Below are 7,500 nucleotides of genomic sequence, written 5' to 3'. Positions count from 1 at the left end.
ACGCATGATGAAGCTCCATGCAGATGGACTTTTGGAGTCTCTTGATTATGAATCATTTGACACGTTCGAACCATGCCTCATGGGCAAGATGACCAAGACTCCGTTCTACGGAACAATGGAGCGAGCAACCAACTTATTGGAAATCATACATACTGATGTGTGCGGTCCAATGGACGTTGAGGCTCGCGGTGGCTATCGTTATGTTCTCGCCCTCACTGATGACTTAAGTAGATATGGTTATGTCTACTTAATGAAACACAAGTCTGAGACCTTTGAAAAGTTCAAGGAATTTCAGAGTGAGGTCGAAAATCAACGTGATAGGAAAATAAAGTTCTTACGATCAGATCGTGGAGGGTAATATTTGAGTCACGAATTTCGCACACACTTAAGGAAATGTGGAATCGTTTCACAACGCATGCCGCCTGGAACACCTCAGCATAATGGTGTGTCCGAACGTCGTAATCGCACTCTATTGGATATGGTGCGATCTATGATGTCTCTTACCGATCTACCGCTCTCATTTTGGAGCTATGCTTTAGAGACTGCCGCATTCACTTTAAATAGGGCTCCATCGAAATCCTTTGAGACGACACCGTATGAATCATGGTTTGGGAAGAAACCTAAAATTTCATTTCTAAAAGTTTGGGGATGCAATGCTTATGTCAAGAAACTTAAACCTGAAAAGCTCGAACCCAAGTCGAAAAAATGCGTCTTCATAGGATACCCTAAGGAAACCATTGGGTATACCTTCTACCTCAGATCCAAAGGCAAGATCTTTGTTGCCAAGAATGGGTCCTTTCTGGAGAAAGAGTTTCTCTCGAAGGAAGTAAGTAGAAGGAAAGTAGAACTTGATGAAGTACTGCTTGTTGAAGCGGAAAGTAGCGCAGCTGAGGAAGATGTTTCTGCGGTACCTGCACCGGCTAGAGAGGAGGTTAATGATGATGATCAAGGTACTTTGGATCAAGTTGCTACTGAACTTCGCAGGTCCACGAGGACACGTTCCACACCAGAATGGTATGGCAACCCTGTCCTGGAAATCATGTTGTTAGAAAACGGTGAACCTTCGAACTATGAAGAAGCGATGGTGGGCCCAGATTCCAACAAATCGCTTGAAGCCATGTAATCCGAGATAGGATCCTTGTATGAAAACAAAGTATGGACTTTGACAGACTTGCCCGATGATCGGCGAGTGATAGAAAATAAATGGATCTTTAAGAAGAAAACAGACGCGGATTGTAATGTTACCATCTATAAAGCTCGACTTTTCGCTAAGGGTTATCGACAAGTTCAAGGGGTTGACTACGATGTGACCTTCTCACCCATAGAGAAGCTAAAGTCCGTCCGAATCATGTTAGCAATTGCCGCATTCTACGATTATGAGATATGGCAAATGGACGTCAAAACGGCATTCCTTAACGGCTTTCTTAAGGAAGAATTGTATATGATGCAGCCGGAAGGTTTTGTCGATCCTAAGAATGCTAACAAGGTATGCAAGCTCCAACGCTCCATCTGTGGGCTGGTGCAAGCATCTCGGAGTTGGAACATGCGCTTTTATGAAATGATCAAAGCGTTTGGGTTTATGCAGACTTATGGAGAAGCCTATGTTTACAAGAAAGTGAGTGGTAGCTCTGTTGCATTTCTCATATTATATGTGGATGACATACTGTTGATGGGAAATGATATAGAACTATTGGAAAGCATAAAGGCCTACTTGAATACGTGTTTTTCAATGAAGGACCTTGGAGAAGATGCTTACATATTAGGAATCAAGATCTATAGAGATAGATCGAGACGCCTCATAGGTCATTTACAAAGCGCATGCCTTGATAAAATATTGAAGAAGTTCAATATGGATCAGCTGAAGAAAGGGTTCTTGCCTGTATTGCAAGGTGTGAAATTGAGCTCGGCTCAAAGCCCGACCACGGCAGAAGATAGAGAAAAGATGAGTGTCATCCCCTATTCCTTAGCCATAGGGTCTATTATGTATGCCATGCTGTGTACCAGACCTGATGTAAACCTTGCCGTAAGTTTGGTAGGAAGGTACCAAAGTAATCCCGGCATGGAACACTAGACAGCGGTCAAGAATATCCTGAAGTACCTGAAAAGGACTAAGGATATGTTTCTCGTTTATGGAGGTGACGAAGAGCTCGTCGTAAAGGGTTATATCGATGCTAGCTTTGACACAGATCTGGATGTCTCCAAGTCACAAACCGGATATGTGTATATTTTGAATGGTGGGGCAGTAAGCTGGTGCAGTTGCAAGTAAAGCGTCGTGGTGGGATCTACATGTGAAGCGGAGTACATGGCAGCCTCGGAGGCAACACATGAAACAATTTGGATGAAGGAGTTCGTTACCTACCTAGGAGTTATTCCCAATGCGTCGGGCCCGATGACTCTCTTCTGTGACAACACTGGAGCTATTGCCCTTGCCAAGGAGCCCAGGTTTCACAAGAAGACCAAACACATCAAGCGTCGCTTCAACTCCATTCGTCAAAATGTTCAAGATGGAGACATATATATTTGTAAAGTGCATACGGATCTGAATGGCGTAGATCCATTGACTAATCCTCTTCCGCGAGCAAAACATGATCAACACCAGAACTCTATGGGTGTTTGATTCATCACAATGTAACTAGAGTATTGACTCTAGCGCAAGTGGGAGACTGTTGGAAATATGCCCTAGAGGCAATAATAAAATGGTTACTATTATATTTCCATGTTCACGATAATTGTCTATTGTTCATGCTATAATTGTATTCATCGGAAACCGTAATACATGTGTGAATACATAGACAACACCATGTCCCTAGTGAGCCTCTAGTTGACTAGCTCGTTGATCAACAGATGGTCATGGTTTCCTGACTATGGACATTGAATGTCATTGATAACGGGATCACATCATTAGGAGAATGATGTGATGGACAAGACCCAATCCTAAGCATAGCACAAGATCGTGTAGTTCATTTGCTAGAGCTTTTCTAATGTCAAGTATCATTTCCTTAGACCATGAGATCGTGCAACTCTCGGATACTGTAGGAATGCTTTGGGTGCACCAAACGTCACAACATAACTGGGTAGCTATAAAGGTGCACTACATGTATCTCTGAAAGTGTCTGTTGGGTTGGCATGAATCGAGACTGGTATTTGTCACTCTGTATGACAGAGAGGTATCTCTGAAACCGTGATCCTTACGACGATCACAACCATGACCAACATCTAGTCCAAATCAACATGATAGCCTTGCCGCCACTAGCACAATGCAAACTCATACTTAGTGTGAAAATTTCATTAAATGTTGACCCATGGTGTGACGTACTTTCGAGCGTGTCCTTAACCGTGGACTCGGCTATCGATAGGTTAATACACTCTGCAGAGATAGCGCACTGGACCCACACCACGGAACCCATGGCCTCGCACTCCCATTCGGGTGGACCAACGACATTCCGACGAAACCCCTCCATTGCCATGACACTCTCCCGGCCACTCCGACTCACTCCCTATCGGGCTAGTCCTGGGTGGCCCCGTGTCTACCAAAGACACAACGACTACCGTCGTGGCCAAACGATCCCACACGGGGACCCGGTACCAAATACTCAACAACGGGCACACAAGGTTATGCCTACTTACCAGGCCAGGGTACAACACGCCCACAACCTTCCCTAGTTGGAGGCACCGACCAAAGGCATGACAATGAAACGAATAAAGGCCGTCCCATACCGGCAAATGTGGTTGCACTGGGAAAGACTCGATTCAGCGGCACCATGACCCGGTGAACAACATATTCAAGTTGAGTTATTATCAGGTTCAACTTAAAGTGAAAATAACCAGCGTCATAATGCCATGACATGCATCACCAACATATGCATCACATATCAACGGAAATGACTGAGTCAACTCTGCTCACACTGAGCATCAACAACTCATGATACTTCTCTGGTTAAGATCAAGCCTCACTTCAACCAGAATATTTTCTAGCAAATTTATCATTTTTACTCATGCAAGAAAATAATTCCACTAATTATTCATATCCATAGCCATATTATTCTTTCATCACCCAAAAACTAAATCCTTGCTAGTTTACCAACTAAGTTCACTGCAAACTTTCTGTAAATCAAGCATATTCACTTTAACTAGCATCCAACAGAATATAATTAACATATTAATAATTTAAATGCATGGATAATCATTTGTTCAAGTAGAAAATCACAAATATTGTAGTGGCACTATGAAAATGTTGTTGTGGCCCGCCTTAGTGCAGATAAGGTTCACAATCCTCCTGGTGATCCTCAACACAAGCCTGACCTTCTGAAAATATTTAAAAACACAAAAAGAAATAATCAAGAAACCTTCTGAAATTCACCAGAAAATCTAGATAGCAGGGAAAAATCCCATCTTTGGTAAGCTGCTAGTTTTTTCGATAAAGAACACAATGCAAAAAGAATCAAATCATTTGGACTTATGGTTAAAAAGTTTTGACTGTTTGAAGTTCTCCGGATTTAAATGAAATTTGAATTAAAAATAAACAGATTGGTGGGAGGGGGGTGGGGGTGATGTCGAAGGTGTAAAAGCCCAGGGTGCCACCACTCGTACCGCTTCGCGCGCGTCCAGAGTGGCTGACTAGCGGGCCCCGCTATTCAGGTGAGGTGGAGGGGGAGGGGGAAACAGGGAGCGGCGAGGCTTCGCCGGAGTGCACGCGAGAGGGAGGGATCGAGAGAGGAGACGGAGGCGCACCTACTCGTACCTGTAGAGTGGCTAGCGTGGGTGGACGGCGCTGGAATCGGCCTCTCCAACAGAGGCAGAGAGCACCGGTCACCGCAGATGAAGACAACGACGACTAAGGGCGACTCCAGGGGCTCCAACCGGGCAGAACGGCACCACCGGAGAGTGGCGGAGGCCCTGGAAGGGTTGCCCTGGCCTGGGAGGGGCTGGAGCTGTGGGGACGACCCGAGGGGATTGCCGGCAAGCTCGAGCTCGAGGACAGCAGCCCGCGGCCTGCCCGGCCGGGCTACGGCTTTCTACGTGCTTCTGGAGTGTGTGGGAGTGGATGAGGGTGCTCGAGGAGGTTGGGGGTGGCCGTATTTATAGGCGAGCGATGAGTGTGGGGGGTTCGGGCTCCGCCCTTGGACACCTGGCCGCGGCGCCCGGTGACGAACGGCGTCAGTGAGGGATGGGGAAGAAGACATAGCTCATGCAGGGACTGTTGGCGAACGTGTACGAGCACATGGGCGAGAGGAAGACGACAAGCATAGTGCACCGCGCACCGTGGCGTTGGCCGGACCATGCCCGTGCCCGCTGCAGCGAGCTCCGGCATCGGCGAGTGCCAGGGCGGAGTTAAGTGAGTAGAGACGTTGATTGTGGCGCGGTTTCGCATGCTCGGGGAGGTGGTGCAGCGAGCACGCACGTAGCAGAGCGCTCGGCGGAACTCAGAGCGCGTGTTTTGCATGCCAACACGCCTGGACGAACGCGGTCACCGTGTGAACTATGCCCTCAGGCTGACCTAAGCTCAAACTTGATGTATGGCGTGTAGTCCGTGGTAGTTCTGAGTGTTACCATGCTTAGGTTTGGGTTCAGGTGTAGTAGAAATGGTTTTACACTCCAGGTAAGTTCCTGGACAGTAACTTTGAGAGTTCACTGTGGTCAAACCACTGGGAGATGAGGGCTGAGCTTTGGAGGCTAGCCAACATTTAGTAAGGTGAAGATGCACAAGAAAAACCAGCTACATTGGAGCAAGTAAAATGGTAGTTGCTGTAGAAACTACCATTTATGTCCAGAAATGAAAATATTTTCTGTAGCCCGAGAAAAACCGAAATTACGAAGAAAATACGATGAATAAAATAGAGTTCCAACATAATTATACACAGACTCATACATGAAAGATAACAGCATGCCAGGTTCAACTACTCTCATACATGAAACGAAACATCATGACTCATACGACTACATCCGTACACCATCCTGATGACTGCGGATACTCAGAAGCTCTATTGCTCTGCTGGTGCTGCGGGGTCCTCTCCTGAAGCGGACTCGGATCCTGAACTTACATGGTTAACTGAGACCTCCGGGTTAAAGGTGACACGACGACGCTGCCTCGAGGGCTCTCCCTCCAGGGAAGGTGTAGGGTGAAGCATTGAGGCTACATGAGTGGCGAGAAGTGAAACCCACTCAGCATGAGCATTAAGTGGACTCACGATCGTGGTGCCGGAGCTACTCAGAGGAGTAACCGATGAAACAGGGGAACTAGAAATGGCTGGATATATGGAGTAAATCCTATAGATGCTGGAGTAGTGACTAATCTGGTAGAGGCTAAAGCAGTACGGGCATGAGTCAGCTCTCCAGCCAGCTCGTAGATCATAAGATAGCTAGCAGTGATATAATGAGAAAGGTGGCAAGCAACACTATCAGACTCCGGATCAATGAATGGAAACGGACACGACCATTATCGTGCAAAGAAGGATAGTAGTAGAAACCTGGGCGGTTTTGCATCCTGGAGATGAAGACGACGATGACTATGGGCGACTCTAGGGGTCCAACCGGGCGGAACGACACCACCGGAGAGTGGCGGAGGCCCTGGAAGGGTTGCCCTGGCCTGGGAGGGGCTGGAGCTGCGGGGACGACCCAAGGGGATCGCCGGTGAGCTCGAGCTCGGGGACGGCAGCCCGTGGCCTGCCCGGCCAGGCTACGGCTTTCTATGTGCTTGTGGAGTATGTGGGAGTGGATGAGGGTGCTCGAGGAGGCCGGGGGTGGCCGTATTGATAAGCGAGCGGCGAGGGGGGTTTGTGCTCCGCCGTTGGACACCTGGCCATGGTGCCCGGCGACGAACGACGTCAGTGAGAGAGGGGGAAGAAGATGTAGCTCACGCGGGGACTGTTGGCGAACGGGGAGAAGCACTGGGGCGACAGGAAGACGAGGAGCACAGTGCGTCGCACACTATGGCGTTGGCCGGCCGTGCCCGTGCCCACTGCAGCGAGCTCCGGCATCGGCGAGTGCCAGGGCGGAGTTAAGTGAGTAGAGACCGTGCCCGTGCCCACTACAGCGAGTTCCGGCATTGGCATGCTCGGGCAGGCGGGGCAGCGAGCACGCGGGCAACAGAGCACTCGGTGGCATTCAGAGCGCCTTTTTGCATGCCAGCATGCCTAGACGAACATGGTCACCGCGTGAACTATGACCTCAGGCCAACTTAAGCCCAAACTTCATGTCTGGCGTGTAGTCCGTGGTAGTTTTGAGAGTTACCACGCTTTGGTTTGGGTTCAGGTGCAGTAGAAATGGTTTTACACTCCTGGTAAGTTCCTGGACAGTAACTTTGAGAGTTCACTGTGGTCAAACCACCTGGGGATGAGGGCTGAGCTTTGGAGGCTAGCCAACATTTACTAAGGAGAAGATGCACAAGAAAAACCAGCTACATTGGGGCAAGTAAAACGGTAGTTTTAGAAACTACCATTTCTGTCAAGAAATGAAAATATTTTCTGTAGCCAAAATATTCAAAAAGGTGATGAAATATTT

The sequence above is a fragment of the Triticum dicoccoides genome, chromosome 5B (assembly GCF_002162155.2).
Source record: "Triticum dicoccoides isolate Atlit2015 ecotype Zavitan chromosome 5B, WEW_v2.0, whole genome shotgun sequence".
NCBI lineage: Eukaryota > Viridiplantae > Streptophyta > Magnoliopsida > Poales > Poaceae > Triticum > Triticum dicoccoides.
Note: the sequence above shows the minus strand (reverse complement) of the source record.